Here is a 26,459-nt window from a genome sequence, read left to right as displayed (position 1 = left end):
GTGGTTTCATTGTGCTTAAATATTATTCAAAAAATGTTTTTGTTCCAGGCCAGAGAAGACTTGTAGTATATATGTCACATCTCTAAACTGAATAACCATTCAGAGTGAATTATGGTCATGGATTTCATCTTTCTTTTATCATGTTGATATTCTCTGTATTTTATAACTCCGGCACGCTGCAGTAAGATTTAACTTTCAACTGATGTCCCTGATACTGTCTCGATTTATAAGTTTCAAACAAATGCTATTCATGGAAATGTTTCTCGACTTGATTTCAGGGAATGACACTTTTATGCAAGTATTCACAACCTTGATCATTTTTATTTCCACAGATGTTTAAAAAGAACTTTAACAATTATCATTGAACACCCAACTCAGGATTTTATATCATAATAGTGGGCATGAATGTGTAAGGTAACAGAAATATTATTATCATGTTTGGTGCACTAATTACATTGAAGTAGAATGTGGCAATCGATTCATGAACTACCTTAAATTAACATCACAGCCTACATATGTGTAGGTGTCCTGCATTTTTAAACAGCGCCTCAGGGATGAAGCATTGTTTCACAGAGACTGTTTTGCAGCTATATCAAATCTGAAAATGTAATTATCTCTCAAGCATATTCAAAATAAAGTTTAAGAAAATAAAAACACTGATTAATTAAGATTAGTTAATAGTAAGCTTTGAAGTTGCCAAGCAAAGCCAGTAAAGGGTTTAATTGTGATCTGCAAAGTTTTCCAATCTGATGAAGCCACAGCATTTGGAGTTGCTGTTTACAATTTCAGAAACATAATATATTTATTGAGTCTGACCTTTCAACTGCCTCAGAGAACCATACAGTTCAGAAGAGGCCCTTCAGCCCTTCGAGTCCACATTAGCAAAACTTTACTAAATCCATACCAGCCTCACTTTCCAGCCCAAGAGCCACAGCCTTGATTATCATAACATTTCAATTGCTCATCCAAGTTTATTTTAAAGTTTGTGAGGTTACCCCCCACCAACTATCTTCCCAGGCAATCAACCACCACCCTCTGGATGAAAAGACTTTCCATCAAATCCCCTCTAAACCTCATGCATTCTACTTCAGAAGTGTGCCCCTTGTTTTAATTTCATGCACCACTTTCTAATATAACGTCTGAAATGTATTAACCAAGAATCCTTATGTACCTTGTTAATGTTTCCAGACCCACCCCTTGGGCTATATGTTGAACATTGATTCTTTAACAAAAACAAAATAAGATCTGAACATTTGGATAAAAGAAAAACTCTGGATACTAGAGGTCTGGAATAAAAACAGGAAGTGACGGAGAATCTTGGCAGGTCTAGCAGCATCTGGGGAGAGGGAAGTAGTTGATTTTCAAATTCAATGAGGAAACATTAACTGCTTTTCTCTCCACAGGTGCTGTCAGATTTGCTGAGTTGCTCAAGCATTCTCTGTTTTTCTGCCTTGCTTGGTTTTCCTTACTTTGAATCTAGCTACCAATCGTGTATTAAGCAGAGAAATTGCTCCGATCTCAATTAGTTGGATGGCACTGATAAGATCTTTTTAAACAAATACGCAAAGTTATACAAGAATGAAAGAGGAACAGGAGTAAGCCTCAAACCTGCTCTGCCATTCAATGAGATCATGGCTAAACTGATTTATTTTCTGCAAGGTAGAAGGCAAGTCATCTTGCTTTCCTCCCCAAGATGAAGAAGCTTTTGAATATACAACTGAGGAATTATGTCTCAAATTTCTGCAGTAATCTTGTGTCTGTAGCTGATGCTTGTTTGACAAACAGTCTAGTTGTGGCCACCGTGTTATAGCAAGGATATTTTTAAGCTGGAGAAAGCTCAGAAAAGATTCACCAGGATGTTGCCGGTAATGGAGGGTTTGAGATATAAGGACAGGCTGGATGGCCTGGGACTTTTTTTCACTGGAGCATAGGACATTGAGACATGACCTGATAGAGGTTTATAAAATCATGAGGATTATAGAAGAGGCAGGCATCTTTTCATAAGGCAGGGTGGGATTTCAGCCGAGGTGGAATACTTTTAAGGAGAGAGGAGAAAGATTTCAAAAAAAGGTATGAGGGTCAGTTGTTTTAGAGTGGTTCATGTGTGGACTAAACTTCTAGAGTAAGTGGTGGCTGTGGCTACAGTTACGTTTAAAAGGCATTTGGATAAGTATGTCAATAAGAAATGTTTGGAAGGATATGGACCAGCAGTGGGCAGGTGGACTAGTTTAGTTTGGGATTATGGTCGCCATTAACTGGTTGGACCGAAGAGTCTGTTTCCATGCTGTGTGAATCTATGACTCTATGCTTTCCCTTTACAAATTAAGAAAGGGCAGCATTTAAATAGCATGTTTCATGAGCCCTAGATGTCCCAAAATATTTTTCAACAAATGAAGCACTTTTGAGCTGTGGTCAATGTGACAATGTAAAAACTGTGCACATAGAAAACTTGCACAAACATCTATGTAATATTAATCTATTTCTACGATATTGATTCAGTGATAAATATTGGCCAGGACACCAGGGATAACTGCCCCACTTATCTTCAAAACAGTGCCATAGGATTTCACCCGAGATAGCATAATATCTTATCCAAAGGAGAGCACTTCCAACATTGCAGCATATCACTTTAGTTTGCTGTCCTCAAGTCCAGGAGTGGAAATTGAACCTGCAACCTTGACCTTCAGAGGTGAGAGTGCTCCTAACTGACGCACACCAAAACTTCAAACATGAGGGTAGCACCCATGAAATGTCCTACATTAATCACAAATTCTTAGAATGGATTACATCCTGTGCAATTTCTTATCATTATCTGAGAATGTCCAACCTGTGATGTGATCTTGTAGCCACAGTATTTACATGGCCGGCCCAGTTCAGTACCTGGCTGATGGCAATTTCCAGAATGTTGAAGATGAGGAGTGCAGCAACATAATCTCATCCCAGGGATGGGGGGACTGTTTTATGAAGAGAGGGTGTATAGGTTGGGCCATTAATCATTGGAGCTTAGAAGAACCTTACTGAAATATTCACAATTGGGCCAATTGGCCATGGAATGGCAGATGGAGTTTAATTTAGATAAATGTGATGTGCTGCATTTTGGAAAGGCAAATCAGGGTGGGACTTATACACTTAATACTGAGGTCCTGGGGAGTGTTATTAAACAAAAAGATCTTGAAGTGTAGGATCATAGTTCCTTGAAAGTGGAGTCGCAAGTGGATAGGATAGTGAAGAAGGTGTTTGGTATGCTTGCTTTTATTGGTCAGTGCATTCAGTTGGCAGGTCATGTTCTGGCTGTACAGGACATTAGCTTCCGAGATAATGGGAACTGCAGATGCTGGAGAATCCAAGATAACAAAGTGGGAAGCTGGTTGAACACAGCAGGCCAAGCAGCATCTCAGGACCACAAAGGCTGACGTTTCAGGCCTAGACCCTTCATCAGAGAGGGGGATGGGGAAAGGGTTCTGAAATAAATAGGGAGAGAGGGGGAGGCAGACCGAAGGTGGAGCGAAAAGAAAATAGGTGGAGAGGAGAGTATGGTTGGGGAAGTAGGGAGAGGTTAGGTCAGTCCAGCGAGGACGGGCAGGTCAAGGAGGCGGGATGAGGTTAGTAGGTAGGAAATGCAGGTGCGGCTTGAGGTGGGAGGAGGGGATAGGTGAGAGGAAGAACAGGTTAGGGAGGCGGGGACAAGCTGGGCTGGTTTTGGGATGCAGTGGGGGGAGGGGACAAGCTGGGCTGGTTTTGGGATGCAGTGAGGGAAGGGGAGATTTTGAAGCTGGTGAAGTCCACATTGATACCATTGGGCTTCAGGCTTCCCAAGCGGAATATGAGTTGCTGTTCCTACAACCTTCGGGTGGCATCATTGTGGCTCTGCAGGAGGCCCATGATGGACATGCCATCTAAGGAATGGGAGGGGGAGTTAAAATGGTTTGCGACTAGGAGGTGCAGTTGTTTATTGCGAACCGAGCAGAGGTGTTCTGCAAAGCGGTCCCCAAGCCTCCGCTTGGTGTCCCCAATATAGAGGAAGCCACACCGGGTACAGTGGATACAGTATACCACATTGGCAGATGTGCAGGGGAACATCTGCTTTTGGAGTATTGCATGCATTTCTGGTCTCCCTCCTAAAGGAAGGCTATTGTGAAACTTGAAAGGATTCAGAAAAGATTTACAAGAATTTTGCCACTGTTAGAGGGTTAGAGATAAAGGAGGAGCTTGAATAGGCTGGGGCTATTTTCCCTGGAGTGTCAAAGGCTGAGAGATGACCTTATAGAAGTTTATAAAATCATGAGGGGCATGGATAGGGTAAATGGGCAAGGTCTTTTCCCCAGCATGGGGAGTCCAAAACTAGTGGGCGTAGGTTTAAGGTGAAAGGGGAAAGACATAAAAGGGACCTAAGAGGCAACTTTTTCATGCAGAGGTTGGTGCATGTACGGAGTGAGCTGCCAGAGAAAGTGGTAGAGGCCGGTACAATTACAACATTTAAAAGGCATTTGGATGGGTAAATAAATAGGAAAGGTTTAGAGGGATATGGGCCAAATGCTGGCAAATGGGACTAGATTAATTTAGGATATCTGGTCAGCATGAACAAATTGGACTGAAGGGTCTGTTTCCATGCTGTACATCTCTACGTTTCTATGACTTGACAGGGTAGATGTAGAAAGGTTGTTTCCCCTTGTGCTAGAGTCTGGGACTAGACAGCATAATCTCGAAATAAGGAATTACCAATTTTAAGCAAAAGGGGAATTTCTTCTCTGCTTGTTGTGAGTCTGTGGAATTCTTTACCACAGGTGGCTATGGAGACTGGATCATTCGGTATATTCAAGACTGAGACGTACAGATTTTTAATCAGTAAAAGGGAATCAAGGGATGTGGAGATAAAGGCAAGAAAGTGGAGTGAGGATTATCAATTCAACCATGATCTCGTTGAATGATATGGTAGATTTGAGGCTGCTCAACATGAGGCTGAATGGCCTATTTCTGCTCCTATTTCTTCTGATCTAATATGCTGAATATCAAGGAGAGATAATTAGATTCCCATCTGTTGAAGATGGCCATTGGCAAACACTTGTGCAATATGGAGAATTGGCCATTATTAGTCCAGGCCTTAATGTTGACTAGGCCTTGCTGCATGGTTACTATTTCATTATCTGAGAATTTGCAAATGAAATTGAGCCCTACAAAATTATTAAGAACAACTATACTTCAGAGCTCAGTTGGAGCAGCTGAAGAAGTTTAGCAAAGAACACAACCCTGAGAAATTCCTGCAGGCCTTTCCTGAGGATTGAGATCACTACCTCTAACAATGACTGACCTCTCCTTTGACCACTCTCTTCTTGTTAATATGCTTACAGAAGACTTTGGGATTCCCGTTACATTGGCTACCAGTTATTTTTTTCTCATTACGTCTCTTTGCTTATCCAATTTGCTATTTCTCCTCCTTTTTGAACATTCTGTATTATTCTTTGTCTTTAATTACATTTTCCTTCTGAGACCTGTCATTAACATACCGTTTCTTCTTTATCATAATTTCTGTCTACCTTGTCATCCTGGAGCCGCTGGATTTGTCTGTCCTATCTTTCCCTACTGAGAGAATATACCTTGACTGCGTCTGTACAAGCTCCACATTAAACATAGGCCATCACACCAACTTTTCATTCATCTCTAACCTGCCCATTTCCATTCTTGCCCCATTGAAGTTCTCTCCACCAGTTGATTTTTTTTTTCTTGCTCTGGAGTTACCAATGGCACAGTCCATCATTGTGCTAAAGCCTTACAGTACAATGATTTCTGCCTCACAAATGATCTCCCAATGACACCTAATCCAATTGGTCCTCATCATTTCTGAGAACCAGATCTAGCAGTACATCCTTTCTTGTTAGACTGGATTTATACTGTTATAGATTGTATTTGGGAGATTTTTCTACGAATACTTATCGCCTCATTGTCCCCTACATTGCCAGTTTTCCAAACAATGTATGGATGATTAAAATCTTCCCTTTTATCTATTTAATAATGTTGATATCTCTCTGAAATTTCCCTGCAGATTTGTCCCTCTAAATCATTTCCACTAATTGACGGTCTGTAGACTATACCGACCAATGCAATTGTACCCTCCTTAGCTGTTACTAAATTTATTCTATCCTTGTATCCTCTAAGACATGGCCTCCTTAACCACACCTCTACCATTTCTCCCTTTCCAGTCTTTTCTAAATGCTTCGTAACCAGAAATATTTGACACCCAGTCTTGCTCTTCCTTCAGCCAGGTATCTGTTACCATGACAACATCGTAATTCCACGTAACAATCTGCAACTGTAACTCCCAAATGTTATTCATTCTAATCTGTGCAGTTACATACGATGACAGGAACTTTGATTTATACATTATACTTGCTTTTTCTGGCTTCATTTACTCTTCTCCATGATAATATTATCTGTCTTTCCATTATTGTCTCTTGATTCCTAGACCCGTGTCCAGTTAGTTAAGTCTCTCCCAACAGCACAAGCAAAATGACTCAGAAGGAACTCAGTATTAGTTCTGTTTACGAGTGATCCCCATCTGGCTTGTACAGGTGCAGTCTTGTCCAGAGCCAGTCCCATTGACACAATAACCTAGAACACTGCCTCCAGCACCATTTTTCCAGTCACAGTTCCATCTGCCTCACCTTCCCATTTCCATGCACAGTTAAATGTGTTACTAAGAGTAATCCAGAGACTATAACATTTGTGGTCCCTGCTTGCTTTGTTTATTATCCTAACTCGCTAAGTTCTAACTGGAAGACCATATTCTCCTCCCTATCAAAAATTTTCCATGACCTCTCGTTGATTACTGTCCCCCAGAAAAAATGTTCTACTATTGCCCTTGACATTCTTGACCCTGACAACAACGTTCCATTCTGGAGTCATGTCTTTGGTCACAGAAATGGTCATCTGTTCCCCTAATTCATGAATCTCTGTACCACCTTTGCTCATCCTTTTATCTTTCTCACCTGCTGTACTGCCAAGTCAATGATATTGCCACAAATGGGGGACTGGCTGCATTCCCTCATTTAGCTTTGGTGGCAATTAAATTAAGGTCAAAGAAGCAAAGGCGCGAATTAGATTTTAATGTTTTTTTCAACTATTAGTGACTATTTATTCCTGTGGGAAATGAGAATCGTCTTATTTACAATTGTAAACATCTGAAAGAACTGCAGATGCTGGAAAACAGAAACAGAAATTGCTGTAAAATCTCAGCAAATCTGGCAGCATCTGTGGAGAGAAATCAGAGTTAACATTGTTCTTTCTTGAAAACAGTTTTGAAGAAGGGTCGCTGGACCCAAAACATTAACTCTCTTTACAATGGTAAATCGATTACTTTGCTGAGAATTTGCACAATGTGCCTGGGTACATTTCAACTATAAAAGTCAGTTTCTGCACCCTTCAAATGTATTGATTTTGGGAGATGCCAGTAATGCCCCTCATTTCAAGAATCTTTGTATTAGAATTTCATGGGCAAATCAAGGGACAAATCATGGTAAGCTTGTCTTTTTTTAACTTTCTGATAAGGGGACTAGCAGGGATGGCAGTGCAGGTAGAGGAATGTTCCTCCTGCATGATGCATGAGGTGAGGGACGCCATTAGTGCACCCAAGTCTTGCTCCTCCAAGACCGCATTAGGGAACTGGAGCGGGAGCTGGATGAACTTCGGATCATTCGGGAGCCAGAGTCAGTGATAGACAAGAGTTACAGGGAAGTAGTTACTCCTAAGCGTGAAGAAAGCTGGGTAACTGTTAGAAGGGGGAAAAAGCAGTCAGTGCAGGGATCCCCTGTGGTCGTTCCCCTGAAAAATAAGTATACTGTTTTGGATACTGTTGGGGGAGGGTACTTACCGGGGCATGCAGTAGGGTGCAGGTCTCTGGCACAGAGTCTATCCCTCTTGCACAGATGGGAAGAAGGGATAGGAAGAGAGTGATAGTCATTGGGGACTCAATAGTCAGAGGGACTGATAGAAGGTTTGCCAGGAACGAAACAGACTCACGGTTGGTATGTTGCCTCCCAGGTGCCCGGGCCCGTGATGTCTTGGATCATGCCTTTGGAGTCCTGAAGGGAGAGGGTGACCAGCCCCAAATCGTGGTCCACATAGGCACCAATGACATAGGTAGAAAGAGGGATAGGGATGTCAGGCAGGATTTCAGGGAGCTAGGGTGGAAGCTGAGAGCTAGAACAAACAGAATGGTTATCTCTGGTTTGTTACCCATGCCACGTGATAGCGAGGCAAAGAACAGGGAGAGATTTCAGCTGAACACGTGGCTGCAGGGATGGTGCAGGGGGGACGGCTTCAGGTATATGGACAATTGGGGCTCATTCTGGGGAAGGTGGGACCTCTACAAACAGGACGGTCTCCACTTGAACCAAAGGGGCACTAATATCCTGGGTGAGAAATTTGCAAGTGCTGTTCGGGTGGATTTAAACTAGCTCAGAAGGGGGATGGGAAACTGAGGTGTAGTCCTAGTACACAGGAGGATGAGAGTAGGGAGGACATGGACAGGACCTCACTGTCACAGGAGTGTGCTGGCAGATAGCAACTGAGTTGAAGTGTGTCTATTTTAACGCCAGGAGTATCCGGAATAAGGTAGGTGAGCTTGCAGCTTGGATAGGTACCTGGGACTTCGATGTTGAGGCTATTTTGGAGATATGGATAGAACAGGGTCAGGAATGGATGTTGCAGGTTCCAGGGTTTAGATCTTTCATTAAGGTCACGGAAGGTGGTAAAAGAGGGGGAGGTGTGGCTTTGTTGGTCAAGGACAGTACAACGGTGGCTGAAATAACTTTTAATGAGGACTCGTCTACTGAGGTGGTATGGGCTGAGGTTGCCGAGGAAGTTTTGTCGACTGAGTCAGTATGGGTGGAAGTTAGAAACAGCAAGGGAGCAGTCACCTCACTGGGGGTTTTCTACAGACCCCCAAAGAGCAGTAGGGAGATTGAAGAACTCATGGGCCAGCAGATTGTTGAAAAGTGCAAACGTAGCAGGGTTGTTGTTATGGGTGACTTCAACTTTCCCAATGTAGATTGGAACCTCCTTAGTGCAGATGGTTTGGATGGAGCCGTTGTTGTCTGGTGTGTTCAGGAGGGTTTCCTCACTCAGTATGTGGACAGGCCGACAAGGGGGGAGGCCATTTTGGATTTGGTGCTCGGCAATGAGCCAGGGCAGGTGTTAGATCTCATGGTGGGAGAACACTTTGGCGATAGTGACCACAACAGCCTCACATTTACCATAGCCATGGAGAGGGAAAGGAGCAGTTACCAGGGGAAGATATTTAACTGGGGAAAAGGAAACTATGACGCTATCAGGCAGAAGTTGGGAAGTACAGATTGGGAGCAATTGTTCCACAGAAAGGCCACAACGGACATGTGGAGACTGTTTAAGGAGCAGTTGTTGTGAGTGATGCTATAAATTTGTTCCTCTGAGACAGGTCAGAAGGGGTAAGATTAAGGAGCATTGGATGACGGGAACAGAGGTGCTTCTCGTCAAAAAGAAAAAGGCAGCTTACGTAAGGTGGAGGAAGCAAGGGTCTAACACAGCTTTTGAGAATTACAGGCTTGCTCGGAAGGAGCTCAAAAGTGGACTGAGGAGGGCCAGGAGGGGGCATGAGAAAGGCTTGGCAGGAAGGATTAGCGAGAACCCAGAGGCATTTTACTCATACATGAGGAATAAGAGAATGATCAGGGAGAAGGTAGGGCTGATCAGGGATAGCGTAGGGAACTTGTGCGTGGAGTCTGAGCAGATAAGGGAAACCCTAAATGAGTTTTTTGCTTTGGTTTTCACTAAGGAAAGGGACCTTGTTGTGAATGAGAACTTTGAAGAGCAGGAAAACAAGCTTGAACAGATCGAGATTGAGGAAGTTGATGTGCTGGAAATTTTGGCAAACATTAAGATTGATAAATCCCCAGGGCCAGACCAGATTTATCCTAGGTTGCTCCGGGAAGTGAGAAAGGAGGTTGCTAAGCTGCTGGTGAAGATCTTTGGTTCCTCACTCTCCATGGGAGTCGTACCAGAAGATGGGAGGGAAGCAAATGTTGTTCCTCTTTTCAAGAAAGGGAATAGGGAAATCCCTGGAAATTACAGACCAGTCCATCTTACGTCTGTGGTCTGCAAGATTTTGGAAAGAATTCTGAGGAATAGGATTTCTGACTATTTGGAAAAGCATAGCATGATTAAAGGGAGTCAGCATGGCTTTGTGAGGGGCAGGTCATGCCTCACAAGTCTTATTGAATTCTTTGAGGAGGTCACAAGACAGGTTGACGAGGGTCGAGCAGTGGATGTGGTGTACGTGGACTACAGCAAGGCATTTGAGAAGGTTCCCTACAGCAAGCTCATTCATAAAGTCAGGAGGTATGGGATACAGGGTGATTTGGCTGTCTGGATTCAGAATTGGTTGGTTGACAGGAGGCAGAGAGTGGTTGTAGATGGTAAGTGTTCTGCCTGGATGTCAGTGCTAAGTGGTGTCCCACAGGGGTCTGTTCTTGGGCCTCTGCTCTTTGTAGTTTTTATAAATGACTTGAATGAGGAGGTTGAGAGGTGGGTTAGTATGTCTGCTGGTGACACAAAGGTTGGAGGTGCCGTTGATAGTATCGCGGGCTATTGCAGGCTTCAGCGAGACATTGACAGTATGCAGAGCTGGGCTAAGAAATGGCAAATGGAGTTCAACCTGGATAAATGCGAAATGATGCATTTTGGAAGGTCGAACTTAAATGCTGAATATAGGATTAAAGGCAGGATTCTCGGCAGTGTGGAGGAACAGCGGGATCTTGGTGTTCAAGCGCTTAGCTCCCTCAAAGTTGGCACCCAGGTGGAGAAGGTTGTTAAAAAAGCATATGGTGTTTTGGCTTTCATTAACAGGGGGATCGAGTTTAAAAGCCGCGAGGTTATGCTGCAGATCTACAAAACCCTGGTGAGACCACACTTGGAATATTGTGTCTAGTTCAGGTCGCCCTATTATAGGAAAGATGTGGAGGCTTTGGAGAGGGTGCAAAGGAGGTTTACCAGGATGCTGCCAGTACTGAAGGACTTGTCTTACGAGGAGAGGTTGACTGAGCTTGGGCTTTTCTGACTGGAGAGAAGGAAGAAGAGAGGTAACCTGATCGAGGTGTACAAAGTAATGAGAGGCGTGGATAGACTCGATAGCCAGAGACTTTTCCCCAGGGCAGGATTGACTGCCACGAGGGGTCATAGTTTTAAGGTGTTAGGAGGAAAGTATAGAGGAGACATCAGAGGGAGGTTTTTCACCCAGAGAGTTGTAAGCGCATGGAATAGTTTGCCAGTGGTAGCCGTGGAAGCAGAGTCATTAGTGACATTTAAGCGACTGCTGGGCATGCACATGGACAGCAGTGAATTGAGGGGAATGTAGGTTAGGTTATTTTATTTTTGGATTAGGATTATTCCACGGCACAGCATCGTGGGCTGAAGGGCCTGTACTGTGCTGTACTTTTCTATGTTCTGTGTTCTAAGTTCTAAATTAAAATGCATTTAAGATGCAACTAGAACCAGGCGGGAAGGACATATAAAAGCCACCATTAATTACTTACGTGAGTGTTTATTTTCATTTCAGGCATTAATCTTACATTCCAATTTCATGGGCATATAGAGAATGAAAATCAAACCCAATGGAAGCAAATTCAAGGTGTATCTGTTGTGAAAAGATGATCAAAACTTTTTATTTTATATGGAAGGGCAGAATAAGATGAGAATGAAAATGTAATGCAGACTACATAGCAGTTATTCTGAAGCTATTTCCTCGAAAACAAAAGGATTTCATAAAACAAATTTATGAAGCATTTCCCTTACCTTTACTGAAAACAATTCAACTTCTTTTTCCACCGGAGGTCATGATATGGTTGGAGGCACTGGATGTTGCAAAGGCTATGGGCTCTGGCAACATTCCGGCAATAGTTCTGAAGACTAGTTCACCAAAATTTGATACTGTCCTAGCCAAGTTGTTCCAGTACAGTTACAACACTGGCATACACCTGACAATGTGGAAATGACCCAGGTATATACAGCACACCAAAAGCAGATCAAATCCAAAACAGCCTATTACAGCCCCATTAGCCTACTCTTGATCTTCAGTAAAGTGATGGAAGGTGTCAGCAACAGTGCTATCAGGCAGCATCCGCTCAGATGTAACCTGCTCAGTGACGCCCAGTTTGGGTCCCACCAGGGCCTTTCAGCTCCTGACCTCATTAGAGCCTTGATTCAAAAAATGAACAAAAGTGCTGCATTCCTGAGCTGAAGTGAGAGTGACGGCCTTTGACATCAAAGCTGCATTCAACTGATTATGGCATCAAGGACCCCAAGCAAAACTGGAATCAATGGGTATCAGCGGGATCCAACTCCATAGATTAGAGTCATACTTGACACACAGGAAGATGGTTATGGTTGTTGGAGGTTAGTCATCTCAGCTGCAGGACGCCTCTGCTGGAGTTCCTCAGGATAACGCTCTCAGCCCAACCGTCTTCAGCTGCTTCATCAAAGATCTTCCCTTCATCATAAGGTCAGAAGTGGGGCTGTTCACCGATGATTGTACAGTGTTCAGCACTATTCATAACTCCTCAGAGACTGAAGCAGTACTTGTTCAAATGAAACAGGATTTGGACAATTTCCAGGCTTGGGGGCTGACAAGTAGCAAGTAACATTTGTGCTGCACAAATGCCAAGCAATGACTATCACTAATAAGAGACAATTTAACCACCCGTCATTGACATTCAATGTTGTTACCATCACTGAACCCCCTTCTATCACCATCCTGGGAGTTACCTTTCAAACTGAACTGGACTTACCACATAAACACAGTGGCTATAAGAGCAAATCTGAAGATAGGAATAATGCAGCGAGTAACTCATTTCCCCAGATTTTTTCTGTCATCCACAAGGCACAAATCAGGAGTGTGATAGAATACTCCCTATTTTCCTGAATGTGTACAGCTCCAACAACAGTCAAGAAAATTGACACAATCCAGGACAAAGCAGCCTGTTTGATTGGTTTCACATCCACAAACATCCACTCCCTCCACCACTGGTGCTCAGTAGCAGCAGCGTGTACTGTCTTAAGATGCACTGTAGAAATTCACCATAATTCCTTACATAGCGCTTTCTAAACTTATGATCACTTCCATCTAGAAGGGTAAGAGCAGCAGACACATGGTGACACTGCCATCTGCAAGTTCCCCTCCAAGCCACTCACCATCCTGACTTGGAAACATGTTGGCATTCTTTGACTATTGCTGGCTCAAATCCTGGAATTCCCTCCCTAATGGCATTATGGGTCAACTTAAAGCATGTGAACTGCTGTGGTTCAAGAAGGCAGCTTACCACCACCCTCTCGAGGGCAACTAGGGATGGGCAAGAAATGCTGACCTACCAGTGACGCCCACATCCCATAAATGAATTTTTAAAAATCATATCACATAGTCACTGGCAGCTATTTATTTACCAAATGAACATCATTTCATTGCATTTGGTGACAAAATAGGCTAACCAGGTGGAGGCTGATCTGTCCCTCTCCAGACATCAAGATAACTTCAGCAAACTCTGTTTTAACCAGCAGCTCATGAACTGACACTCTCGATAAACTGGAAAAAAATTACATACCTCAAATATCACGAAGTTTACTGTGTTATTCTGGACAATTACAATAGTTGTTTTTCAGATTTATTTACCTCAATGTAAATATACTTGTGTTCATTCGAATGGCTGCACAAAATATCAACTGTTGATTCAACTTCGTATCAATTTCTCCTCAAATACAGCAAATGTCCGCATCATCAGTTGAGGATGCATTTGAGAAGTCTGCCTGCTGGTAAGTTTTATTTAAGGAAACGTTGCATTATTATTTAAGTAATTTATGTTGTAAATAAAGGAAAACAGTGATGTGTATACCCCCAGCTATATGTTTCTATTGGTGTGTGTTTTTACACTGATCAGGTGGACCTCTTGATTGTCGGGAATATTTGATCAATTGGCGCACTCCTGGTTCTATAGGTGCTGGAAGACAAAAGGTTTACTGTACATTTCAAGATGGAACTCTGGATATTATTCTTTGTAAGAACACTGATACATTATTTTCCCCTCTGAGCCTTGCCACAAAGTCCAATTACAGCATCATTCTACTTTTCATAACACTATCAGGTAATTCAGAGCAATTTAAGGATAAACTGAAGACATCCCAAGACTGTGTGTCTTTTATTTCTATTAAATAGACTTGGGTTTCATTGGCTGGGGTAGCCTTTATTGTGCATTTCTGGCTTTCCTTGAAAAGGCAGAAATGATCTGCAATCTTGAACGGCCACAGCCCATTTGATGCAGGTATACTCAAAAAGCGTTTCCTTTTCAGGAAACTTCTTCAGTGAATTATGAAGTGCAAAACAAGATTATAACTTACTCCTCCCAAGCAGAATCATCTCTATGATTCCAAGGTCTCATTTAACTCATGTCTATTGTTTCAATTTTGGCTGAACTTATTTGTAACATTTAATTTGTCCAAGAAACAAGAATTCCAACTCCTTCCCAATGAAATCTGCTCCTCCCGAATCTCTTCATTTTATTGCCACATTTCTTTGCATTTTTTTCTTGCATGTTCCAAGATCAGTTCAGTCTTCTGCTAAATTGTTTTGTTGAAGTATTTCACAGTGATGGTGGTAAAATGAACTTGCTGCAATGCCAATTAATTGTCAGGCTTTCCACTGCCAACTGCTTTCAGAATATCAGCAATAATCTGTCATGATGCTCTGCTACTGCTAGTTTCATAAATTGCACATCTGCAACCTTGGTTGACTTCCATTGAAGTCATAAGTGAAGAGAACAAGATATTTATCTTTGATAGTTTCAGGAAATCCCAACTAAAGAAATACCTTTTGCCACTGTTCTAATGGAGGAAATATAGGGGTCAATTTTCACAGCAATATCCCACAAAAAGAAACATGATAAAACCAGCTAACTGATTTTAATGAAATTGGTTGTGGGATAACAGAACATTGAGCAGAACTCCCCAGGTCCTTTTTGAAATTGTGCCATGAAATTGCCTATCTTCAGCTCTGAAGGGGGACATGTAAAACAAAATATATCATGTCTGATAACACAGCACTACCTTAGAATTGCGCTGGAATCTCAGCCTATTTCGTGCTTATATAAGGTCTTTCTGCCAAAGTTAAATGGGGGACTGTTCAGATATTGGACCCCATGCCCAGGGCCTCATATATAACCTTGTACAAGTTAGAAATGGCTTGGATTTGTTTGCTGGTCAGAGTCACACTCTACGATAACAAAGTGTGGAGCTGGATGAACACAGCAGGCCAGGCAGCATCTTCGGAGCGCAAAAGCTGACATTTCAGGCCTAGACCCTTCAGCGTCACACTCCATTGTTTGTTTCTTCTTACACTGCTGTACAGATCTGAACTGTTTTGGGGCTCTTCATGTATATAAAGATATTTTTATGACTAAGTATATATTTGAAATAAAAGCTGGAATGCCAGGCTATGTTATAGAGTAGATATTCTGAAATGGGGGTTTGTGAATGCAAACCATTTGACCAAAGATGAGGGTGATGTAAAGTCCGTTACCTCTGACTCAGTGCATCAGAAAGGTCACTTGCAATTTTTTGCATGCAGCATAACTGGTTAGCAGAGTGGTGGGTTTGCAAGGAGAGAATAAAGTTAAACAATTGGGCTTCTCTCATAAAATGAGAAAGAAAGTTTCTTTTGACAAATTAATATTGAGTCTTGACAGCAGTCAATAATTGGTTAGACTATTTCTGCTGCATACAATATTTGTGAATGTTCTGCTTTGTAAATAATTTGTAAAAGTGGCATTTCTTTACATTTAGTGCAGTTCCATCATAGTATGATTCAAACCACTCAGTAAGAAATGAAAGTGCTGCTCTGTATAATAAAATGGGAGGCTGGATGAACACAGCAGGCCAAGCAGCATCTCAGGAGCACAAAAGCTGACGTTTCGGGCCTAGACCCTTCATCAGAGATGAAGGGCCTAGGCCCGAAACGTCAGCTTTTGTGCTCCTGAGATGCTGCTTGGCCTGCTGTGTTCATCCAGCCTCACATTTTATTATCTTGGAATTCTCCAGCATCTGCAGTTCCCATTATCTCTGTGCTGCTCTGTATGCCTGCTTTGAGTTTCAGCAATGGTCTTTCACACCTTAGGCTCAAATTACTGGAAAAATAAATGAAGCTCTCCACGCCCTTTTCTTGCCTTATTATGCCTCCAATTGTATTTACAAACTCTGGATGGTCTGCATTTTCAGGGAGACATAAGTATATTTGACTAATTTGGGTTAGCCTTCAAGTCACCAACATACACTTGTTCTCCCACAGACACAAAAAAGAGAAATAACTTCAATTCAAGGATGAGGTTATGTAGTTTCGGTAATTGGCATGAATAGAAGGGCTCAAGATATTCTTGTTTTGCCTACAGTTACCTAACTGTAAAGTCTAATTAATATTGCATGCAGGCCAGATGCCAATATGCTAAATGTTTATACATTTTATCAACAAAAACAGAAGCTGTTGGAAAAGCTCAGCAGGTCTGGCAGCATCTGTGAAGTAAAGAATCAGAGTTAACATTTCGGGTCCGGTGACTCTTTCTCAGTTCTGAGGACGTGTTACTGGACCCGTAATGTTAACTCTGATTTTTTTTCTTCACATAGTGAGAGCCTTTTTCCTAGGCTGATGATGTCAGCTTGTACGAGGGGGCACAGCTGCAAATTGAGTGGTGATAGGTTTAAGACAGATGTCAGAGGCAGGTTCTTTACTCAGAGTGCGGTAAGGGCGTGGAACGCCCTGCCTGCCAATGTAGTTAACTCAGCAACATTAGGGGCATTTAAACAGTCCTTGGATAAGCATATGGATGATGATGTAGGGGGATGGGCTTAGATTAGTTCACAGGTCAGCGCAACATCAAGGACCGAAGGGCCTGTTCTGTGCTGTATTGTTCTCTGTTCTATGTTCTGTGTTCCATATGCTGCCAGACCTGCTGAGCTTTTCCAGCAATTTCTGTTTTTGTTCTTGGTTCATAGCATCCTCAGTTTTTTCGGTTTTTATTTGTGTATTTTACTTCAATAATCCAAAATGAGGCTGCAAATTGGTCCTGAAGGAGCCACGCAGGTGCATTAGTTTATCTAAGTGAAACCTTTAAAAATCCATGCACAATAATTATCATTATAAGAATCATTTGACTTTAAAATAAACCTAATTATTTTCTGATGAATTCTGGACACATTTGTAGGAAAAAATAGAATTCTCACTTGACGTTAATGGTATTAAAAACAACAATAGAATAAACCACACTGAGCACCAGCTGGTCTTAATGTGTATTATGAAATGTTGCAAATTAGTTACACTTAGTTCATTGTCTTTTTAGAAAACTAATCATGACTCATAGCTGGAGTTTGTAAATAGATTGACTATATCCACCAGATAAACATTTCCTTGTTAGTTTCTGAAACACAAATAAAAACTAATGTCTTAAAATGGACTTGTCTTCAGGTTTGTTAAAAAAAATCCATTTGAATAGTTTACTTTTTATTGCAGGTGTTTTTGAAATAACTCCACAAAGATCGATATCCTGTCATCAAATCACCCTTCATTTATTTGTGCATATCACATGGGACTGACCCAGTTAGCTCAGAAGTGGTTCTTAGATGGAGCAGAACCCCTAACATGCCTCTTTTTAGGCAGTAGCACAGTGGCTCAGTGGTTACCTCTGCAGTCCCACAGCACCAGTGATCTGAGCTTGATTCCAGCCTTTGGCGACTGTCCTTATGGAGTTTGCACATTCTCCCCATCCAAGCTGTGCAGATCAGGTGGATTGGCTGCATTAAATTGCCCACAGAGTCCAGGGATGTGTAGTTTATGTGAAAATGCAGGGTGTAGGTCTAGATGGGATGGCCTTCAGAAATTTGTTGTGGACTTGATGGGCTGAATTGCCTGCTTCAACACTGTAGGGGTTCTACAAATATCTGTCAGCCAGGGCCTATGGTTGGATCAGACCCAAATCAGGGAACTCATACTGTATGAGGTCCACCTGGCTGGCCTTATTCCAATTACTGCCATTTTTACTCCAAAAAAGTTTAAACGTTCTTTGGGCAGTCAAACAAGTGTTTTCTTTAAGCTTGTTTACTGTTTAATTCCCCAGTGATGCTCCCTCTACAACCTGCCCTCCAGTCAACATAATTGTACTGTGATAACATTCAGTATTATCACAGGAACAGAGAGGAATACAGAGCAGAATTGTATCTTTAGTAGGTAATATATTAATCTGACACTACATTTTAACATGCTACTGAGATTCCACACACTGGAGACTCGTTGCTTCGGATTCCAGCCAGTGCTAGCGTGAGGAATAATTGAGTTGATAATAAAGCGTCTGTCCACAGGGAGCAAGTCAGGCACTGCAGCTAGAAATTTGTATTTAGCAGAAAATAAAAACATTTAGAAGGATTTCTACCCTCTGACCCAAGGAATGACACATGGTACAGTGGCCTAAGCAAGGACTGCATTTGTTAAAGGGATAATGATGGGGATAGCCACTAATTTGAATTTACGGGGATTCAGAAAAATTGAAAGCAAAGCCTCTCAAGATCTATTTGTTTTCATTCAAATCAACCACATAAAACTCATGCAACAAAGAGTTTTAAGTGTACATGGGAGAAAGAATAAGTCGAAAGTCATGCCGTAGTTATACACAATCTGATAGCTATTTGGGGAATAGACAGGTCTTTCTGCAACTCTAAGTCTGATTCTTATTGATATATTTTTAAAAATGTTTTCATGTGCTGTCAATGGCAACTGAATTATGTGGAAGCAGTTAAATAGCAACCACGTCACTGTGGATCTGGAGTTACATGCGGTTCACACCAGATAAGGGCAGCACGTCTCCTTTGGGCTGGCTGGCCTGCTTCTGCTCTTATTGTCTTCCCTAAAGGACATTAGTGAACCAGATTAGTGATAATGGGAACTGTAAATGCTGGAGAATCCAAGATAACAAAGTGTGGAGCTGGATGAACACAGCAGGCCAAGCAGCATCTCAGGAGCACAAAAGCTTTTTGGCCTGCTGTGTTCATCCAGCTCCACACTTTGTTATCTTAGTGAACCAGATTTTTTTTTGCAACAATCCATGATGATTTCAAGGCATAACTAACTCCATACTTCAGATTCAAGTGTTTTAAATTTCATCATCTGTTATGGTGGGATTTGAACCCATGAACACAGACGATTTGTTTGGGTCACTGGGTTACTAGTCTACAGGAGCCATTACCATACCACCAACTCACCCAGTATTAGCTTCTGTGCACAGGATGAAGGATATCATTGACTGTCTTATTTAGCCCTCCCTTCCAAATGCCCTCTCTCATTCTACCCTCTCAAAGCCGACTCCCAAATCCTGGCTAGTCAACAGCACTTTAGGCACAGCGGTGGACTTTCTTCCATCCTATTTCAACTGAACCATTGCATGTGTCAAACAGTTGCCTGCAATGTCTGATGCTCCATGTAAGCAGACAGAAACTGTGTACAGGTAATGATCAGTACAAAGCCTTGAGACATCTTAATCTTTTGTTGGAGATGGACCCTTCAAATTTCTAGCCAATGGTTTGCATTGACTCTGGGAATGCTGAGAGAAAGCCAAGTATTTGTGCAGATGCTTCAGAATAGTCATCTACGTCGATGTCTCCTCAATGCTCTTCCTTGATCATTACAGGAAGGCTCGCATTTCAATCTGTGCGCAAGCATCCAGTGCCTTGGAAAAATATAACTAAACACCATATTCTGGGGGTGCTCTCCAGGTGGTTCTGTAAAGATGTCATATAGTCATTGTGCACTGTGCAATGCACAACATCACCGTGCTGAGAGGTGACAACCTGGAGGAAGAGTAGAAGACAGTCGACTCATCTGATGAAAACATCATATATCTCTGAAGGAAAAGAAATAGGCTGAACAAAACACAACAATATAATAATGTGAAACTAATACTCATTCATGTTCATAGTAATATTAACTGCAGTACTATGTTGCTATGTTAAAATAAACTTTTTGAAGTCCTCCACAAGTGGTGCAGTTTATTCCCAATACTTGCAGATGAGGGGTATGGAGGCTGCTGTTTTCTTGCCCCATGGCTTTTGATGACAATAATGCATGTGCTCAGGCAGCCTCAGTCGACAATGCACCAGGGATTATAAGTTTCTCCTGCACCAGTGCAGGGAGTCCCTTGTAGCCAGTGCACTGGAGAGGATTTGGTCACTGTCAAATGGGCTAGTGAGTTCCTGACAATTCTTGAGATGCTTTGAAAATAACTGGTAGTCAGGGATTAGGAGTTTACAGAGCTAAAAATGTTGCCTTGTGATCTTCAAGCCTTTCAAACAACCAGTACACACATTGCGGGCAGAATGAGCCCCTTCTGCATGGTAAGTGCTTTAATACTAAAGCCAACCTGGATAAACAGACCTCGCAATGTGAGAAACTTATTTAGCATGACAAGAACTACAATAACTTTTTTATTTAAAATTGTGAACATAATCTCGGGGTCAATCTCTCTGATCCACTTTCTTCTCAAAGTCATTCAAGCTTCCTCTGCCCAGAAAGGCAGCCAATTAACTTTTGAACCCACTTATGTAGTTTGCTTTCACTGATAAATTTCTACACGGTTCATTTAACTATTTGATTAAAAGTTCCACCTGACTTCCTTGCAACTAATAATTTCCATTTTTCAAATGTTTACATCTGATATTTGAACTGTTCACCACAGTGGATAATTTATCTGCATAAATTATTTCAATTCCCTTTGTTACCTTAAAAACTTCGATTAACTCTGCTCAAAATATCTTTTCTAATAAGTAAGAAACAAACTCAACCTCCCCATTTATCATCACAACTTAATTTTCTGATGCCTGCTATCATCGTCCTGCCTTGACTCAATTTCCTCACAAGGTTTTCGATAATTACATGACAAGAAGTAAACACAATGCGGTAGACAAGTTCTGACCAGTGCCTTGTACAACAATTGCATGATTTGATCTTTTTGCTAACCTATGCTAATTACTTTGTGCCTGTTAAATTGTAACTGCCATCTGCTAGACCAGTGACCTAAAACATGTAAATCCTTTTCAATCTGCCTATATTGTTCCCTGTGACTTGTCTGCCCCCTGTGGTGATTATAATAACGTTAGTCAAGTGGACCTCATGGAATATGAGTTCCCTGATTGGGGCTGTTAACTTGGTCTAATCAGAGCGCCCTGGCTGACAGATATAAACAGGAGTGTCAGGGGCTCAGCTCATTCTAGGACCAGGCTCTGAGGAAGAGTGAGCATATTAATTGTAAAGAAAATTTCAAACAAGTAACTTCTATTCTTGATGAGTAATTGATGCATTTTCAATTTATAGAAGGTCAGTCAGAATTCTGCTTGTTAGATAAGAAAACAGAGAATGGGAATGTGCCATTCAGGTTTTATTGCTGTTCCCGAATGTAATATTCACACGCTTACATTTATCTTTATTTAAAATCTATCATTATTTTAGTACAGCTGCTAACATGGCTCTGGCGCCTTTGAATGTTACACTTTTATTCTTTACATTTTTAACTGTACTGCTCTGACAATGGGAATCATGGTTAGAATGCATTAGGCTGAATTGTATTCAGTGTGTGACAGCTCTAAATGACATGGGTGTCACACAGCAAGGAACAACAATACTCAAGATGCCACAATCAAAAAGACATTCTGTTCCTCCCTTTAATATCTTGTATCACTGAAAGGAAGAAGGGCATAAATGACTGCACAAGTAACTGATGACAAAAGATTTTATTTTGATGCCACATAACTGTCCACTGACAGTGAAATTCACCAATGGTGGCATGACAGTAGAAGTGACAATGTGCCTCGGAAAAACCAAGTGCTTTCTTAATCCAATGCCCGTCTTCCATTTATTTGTAACCAATCACCGATTTGATATCAGAGCCTAAATTGAATAGAGCACATCAGGGCATTTAACTCGCACAGCAAGCCTCAAAATGCTGCTTCGGGCCCCTATACATGCTGGTAACTATGCCAGACACTTTTTTTTGGGGGCATGCCTTAACACAGTCTACGGTGATTCTCTTTTTAGGTGCAAAACTGAAAATAAAATTAAGAAATTTTGTATCGTCCTCCTTTTCCGGGGTTCAGGTCTTTGACCTGGTGCATTACTACTTTAGAAATAGCTGGCATGCTTTTTCTGAACAACTAGGTAGACAGGCTGCCCCAGATCTATACACTCCCTTACAACCAGGCAATGAAGCTTGAAAACGGATGCAATGATTGAACATGTCTCTCTTATGTAGCTGCTTTCCATTTCTTATCCAGTCCATTATTCTTAAGTGTGAGCTTGAACAGAGAGTCAAATGTCTAGAAATGATTCCAAAGTGAGTAAACACAACAAGTCTTTATTTTATGCCACTGAGTGTATTGAAATTGTCAAGTCCTGTGGTCAAGAACTCGTGCAGCATGCTCTGAATAGGACTTGTTAATATTTAAGGTCACAAATTGTTCTGCAAAAGGGAGTTGCAATTTCTTTGAGGGTATTGTATTCATTAATATATGTATTATATATTGGAGATACATTTGCATAAAGGGGAGCCCAGGAGGTATCCATGTTCTGTGAAGAAAACTGAATCAGGTATTCTTTTATTATAATACTGAATAAACAACTTTACATCTGAATGCAAAAGCATTTGGCTGAAAAATTTGATGAATTCACTCACACAGGAAAAAAATCTGAACTGAAATTTATTGAAAAGTCATTTGTTTTTATTCTGATAACCAGAATGACTCCATTAAATGAAACATTGACAGTTCCAATTATATTTCTTCATGACCTTTCAGAAACATTTTGCTAATTTCATCAACATGTCATGTCCTGCAAAAATTGTCAGACCAAGACAGAACTAAAGGGATGCTTCAGAAACTTAGCTCATCAGATATTCCAAAAGACACTGATAGAGCTCTAAGGAAGAGTCATATGGAACTCAACATGTTAACTCTGTCCAGATGATGCTGGGTCTGCTGAGTCGGTAAGTCTATTTGAAGTCTGTCCGAGTTATCACACGGCAGTGCCACACAACATGTTGGAGAGTAACATGAGTGTGAAGTTGGGGCTTCACCTTAACAATGACATTGTGACGGCTACTCCTAACATACTGTCATGGATAGACATGTCTGCAACAATTTGGTTGGTTAGACCCAGGTCAAGTAAACAATTTCCCCTATGTTGGCTGTCTTACCTTCTCATATAGACATGGACGAGCAGTTATGTCCTTTAGGATTCAGCTGACTCAATCAGTGGTGGTACATAGAACACAGAACATAAAACATACAACAATACAGCGCAGAACAGGCCCTTCGGCCCTCGATGTTGCGCCGACCTGTGAACTAATCTAAGCCTGTACTGATGAACCATTCTTAATGATGAACATCGAAGACTCCCCTCCTAGACTGTGCCCTTGCCACCTTCAGTTCTTCTGTGAAGTGACATCAGCATAAGGTAATATTGGTTCATCGGTTGAGGCAATGGGTGGATGGTGATGGGTGGTGATAGGTTCCCTTGCCTATGCTTGATCTGATGCCACGAAAACCACATTGAGTCCACAGTCAATGCTGAAATTCCCAGGGCAACAACTTCCCAATTGTATATAATTGCATGATTATAACCCTCCTAGTCAAACTGTCCTGTCAGTGGGACAGGACATATTCAGGGGTAGTGACAGTCATGAGTCATTGTCCAAAACATATCATTTGCTGTGTATGCCTATGTCAGGCCAATGCTTGAAGTGTCCGTCAGATAGCTTTCACAGTTTTGGAACTCGCTCCCCTGGTGATCAAAGGGAGGAATTTGCCAGCTTGACAGTTGAGTTCATCCTTGACATTTCGAATGGGCGTTCCACCTGATGCACATTAGGCAGAGCAAGCAAGGGTAACAGACTTCCTCCCCTAAAGGGCATCACTGAACCAGATGTGTTTTTACAATATTCAGCAATGGTTATGCAGTAGCCATTAGGCCAACTTTTAATTTCATATCTTACTGAATTCAAATTTCACTATCTGTCGCAGTGAGGTTTGACCACAGCTCACCAGAATATTATGAACATATGAATCAGCAGCAGGAGTAGGCCATTCAGCCCTTCGAGCCTGTGCCACCATTCCATAAGATCAAGACTGATCTGACTGAAACCTCACATCCACACTTCTACGTACTCCCAATAAACCTTTCAACTTAGATAACAAGGTGTAGAGCTGGATGAACACAGCAGACCAAGCAGCATAATAGGAGCAGGAAAGCTGATGCTTCAGAAGAAGGGTTTAGGCCCAAAACATCAGCTTTCCTGGTCCTACAATGCTGCTTGGTCTGCTGTGTTCATCCAGCTCTACGCATTGTTATCTCGCATTCTCTAGCATCTGCAGTTCCTACTATCTATGAAACCTTTCAACTTCTTGCTTAACAAGAAATTGTCAACCATTAGCTTACAAATTCTGATTTTCACAAAGAGTTCCAAAGAATTTTGCCCTCGAATAGAAAAGGATTTACCTAATCTATAGTTTAAATGGAAGATCTCTGATTCTTTAGCAGTTATCACTAAACCCAGATTCTCTCATAAGGGGTAATGCCTGTTCACATCTATCTGTCAAGACCCCTCAGGATTTTGTATCTTCCAGTCAAATCACTTCTTATTCTTCTAAACTCTAGTGATTACAACCCTTGCCTGCCCAACCTTCCCCAATAAGATAACCTGTCAATTCCAGTTTTTAGTCCAGTAAACCTTCCCTGAATGATTTCTAATGCATTTAAATGAGGTGCCCAATTTGTGCATGGTACTCCAGGTGCATTTTCACCAGTGCCCTGTACATTTGAAGCATAATTTCCTTACTTTTGTATTTTATTCCCATCATAATAAATTATATTAGCTTTCCTAATTACTTGTTATACATATACAATAACCCTTTGCAATTTATGCACTAGGACACCCAGGTCCCTCTGCAACTGGGAGCTCTGCAATCTCTCACCATTTAAATAATACACTTCTTTTTAACCTTTCCTGTCAAAATGGACACTTTTACATTTTTGCACAAATAATATATATTTGCAACCTGCCAGTGCCCACTTCACAATTCACTTTGCTGTTTATGTTTATGTCATGAACAAATTTAACAATTGTACCTTCTGTCTGCTCATTGAAGTAATTTCTATAAATTGTAAAGACTTGAGGTCCTAGCACTAATTCCTGTAGCATACCACTCAGCACATCTTGCCAACCAGAAAATGCATGTTACCTATTCAAAAGCTCCAATTAATTGTTCAAACATCATTTCCATATCACAAAAACATGTTTTATCTACCTGATTACCTTAAACTTATCCAAGTCCCTTTATACAACTTCTTTAACAATAGTTTCAAACATTTTCCTTATGACACATTTTAAGCTTAGTGACCAGGAATCATTTTTGACTTTAATAAGAGGGATTTCCGCACAATGGTTGACATGGAAATTTGATTGGAACAATGAAATTTGAAGATGGCTAGGTAATAATTTGGGAAGTGAAAATGTGATTTGAAGAAGAAAGGGAATTTTGAAGGGTGGTTGCTTGCGAGGATATAGGGATCAGGAGTTTTTGTTTGAAGAAAGGGACAATAATGCCAGATTTGAAGAAAGGAGACAGTAACTGAGGAGACCATGCAAATGATAAAAGTAATTACCAACATGAGAGCCAGGAAAGGAAGTTCTTTGATCAGAATAAGGTCAGCAAAGCAGGAGATATATCTCAAAGGCAAGATGAGTTTGAAGAAAACATGGAGATGGACTTGGAAAGCAACCCAAGAATGATGCACATTCGGAGCTTGATGGAGGGATGAATTATGGGGTGTTTTTGGCCTGATGAGTTTGCAAAAGGCTGGGAAGAGGCAAAATCAGATAATCAGATGATCTCAATCTAAGTAACAAAGGCCTATGATCTTCCTGTGTTTGTTGTTGGAGGTGAGGATCAAGGACTAAGTAGAATTGGTTTTAAAAGGTAGATTGTAAGAAAGAAGTAAAAAAAGTGAGGATTTTATTTGCATTCCAGAATGGTTCTGGAACAGTAAGCGGTTTAACAAAGGAGAGCCAAGTCCAACAGTACTTTATGTGATTCAAGCAAAGCTTGTTGGCAATGACTAAATTTATTCCCATCACATCTCTTGAAATCTGCAAGTCTCTGAGTTAAGTATGTGGAGACAAGGACTATTCCAGTGAAAAATCTTGCTGAAAGAGGGATTTGTTTCAAATCTGTCTGGGCATAAAGTGAAGGTGAGGATGAAATCAAATTGATCAGTGACTGCAGAAAGTTATTTTTCAGTGCAATGAGAAACAATTATCTGATAATTCTGATATATACACAAAAAGATCAGGTAGCGTGCTTAGAGC

Source organism: Stegostoma tigrinum, chromosome 1, assembly GCF_030684315.1.
Source record: "Stegostoma tigrinum isolate sSteTig4 chromosome 1, sSteTig4.hap1, whole genome shotgun sequence".
Classification (NCBI taxonomy): Eukaryota; Metazoa; Chordata; class Chondrichthyes; order Orectolobiformes; family Stegostomatidae; genus Stegostoma; species Stegostoma tigrinum.
This window is presented reverse-complemented; position numbering follows the sequence as displayed.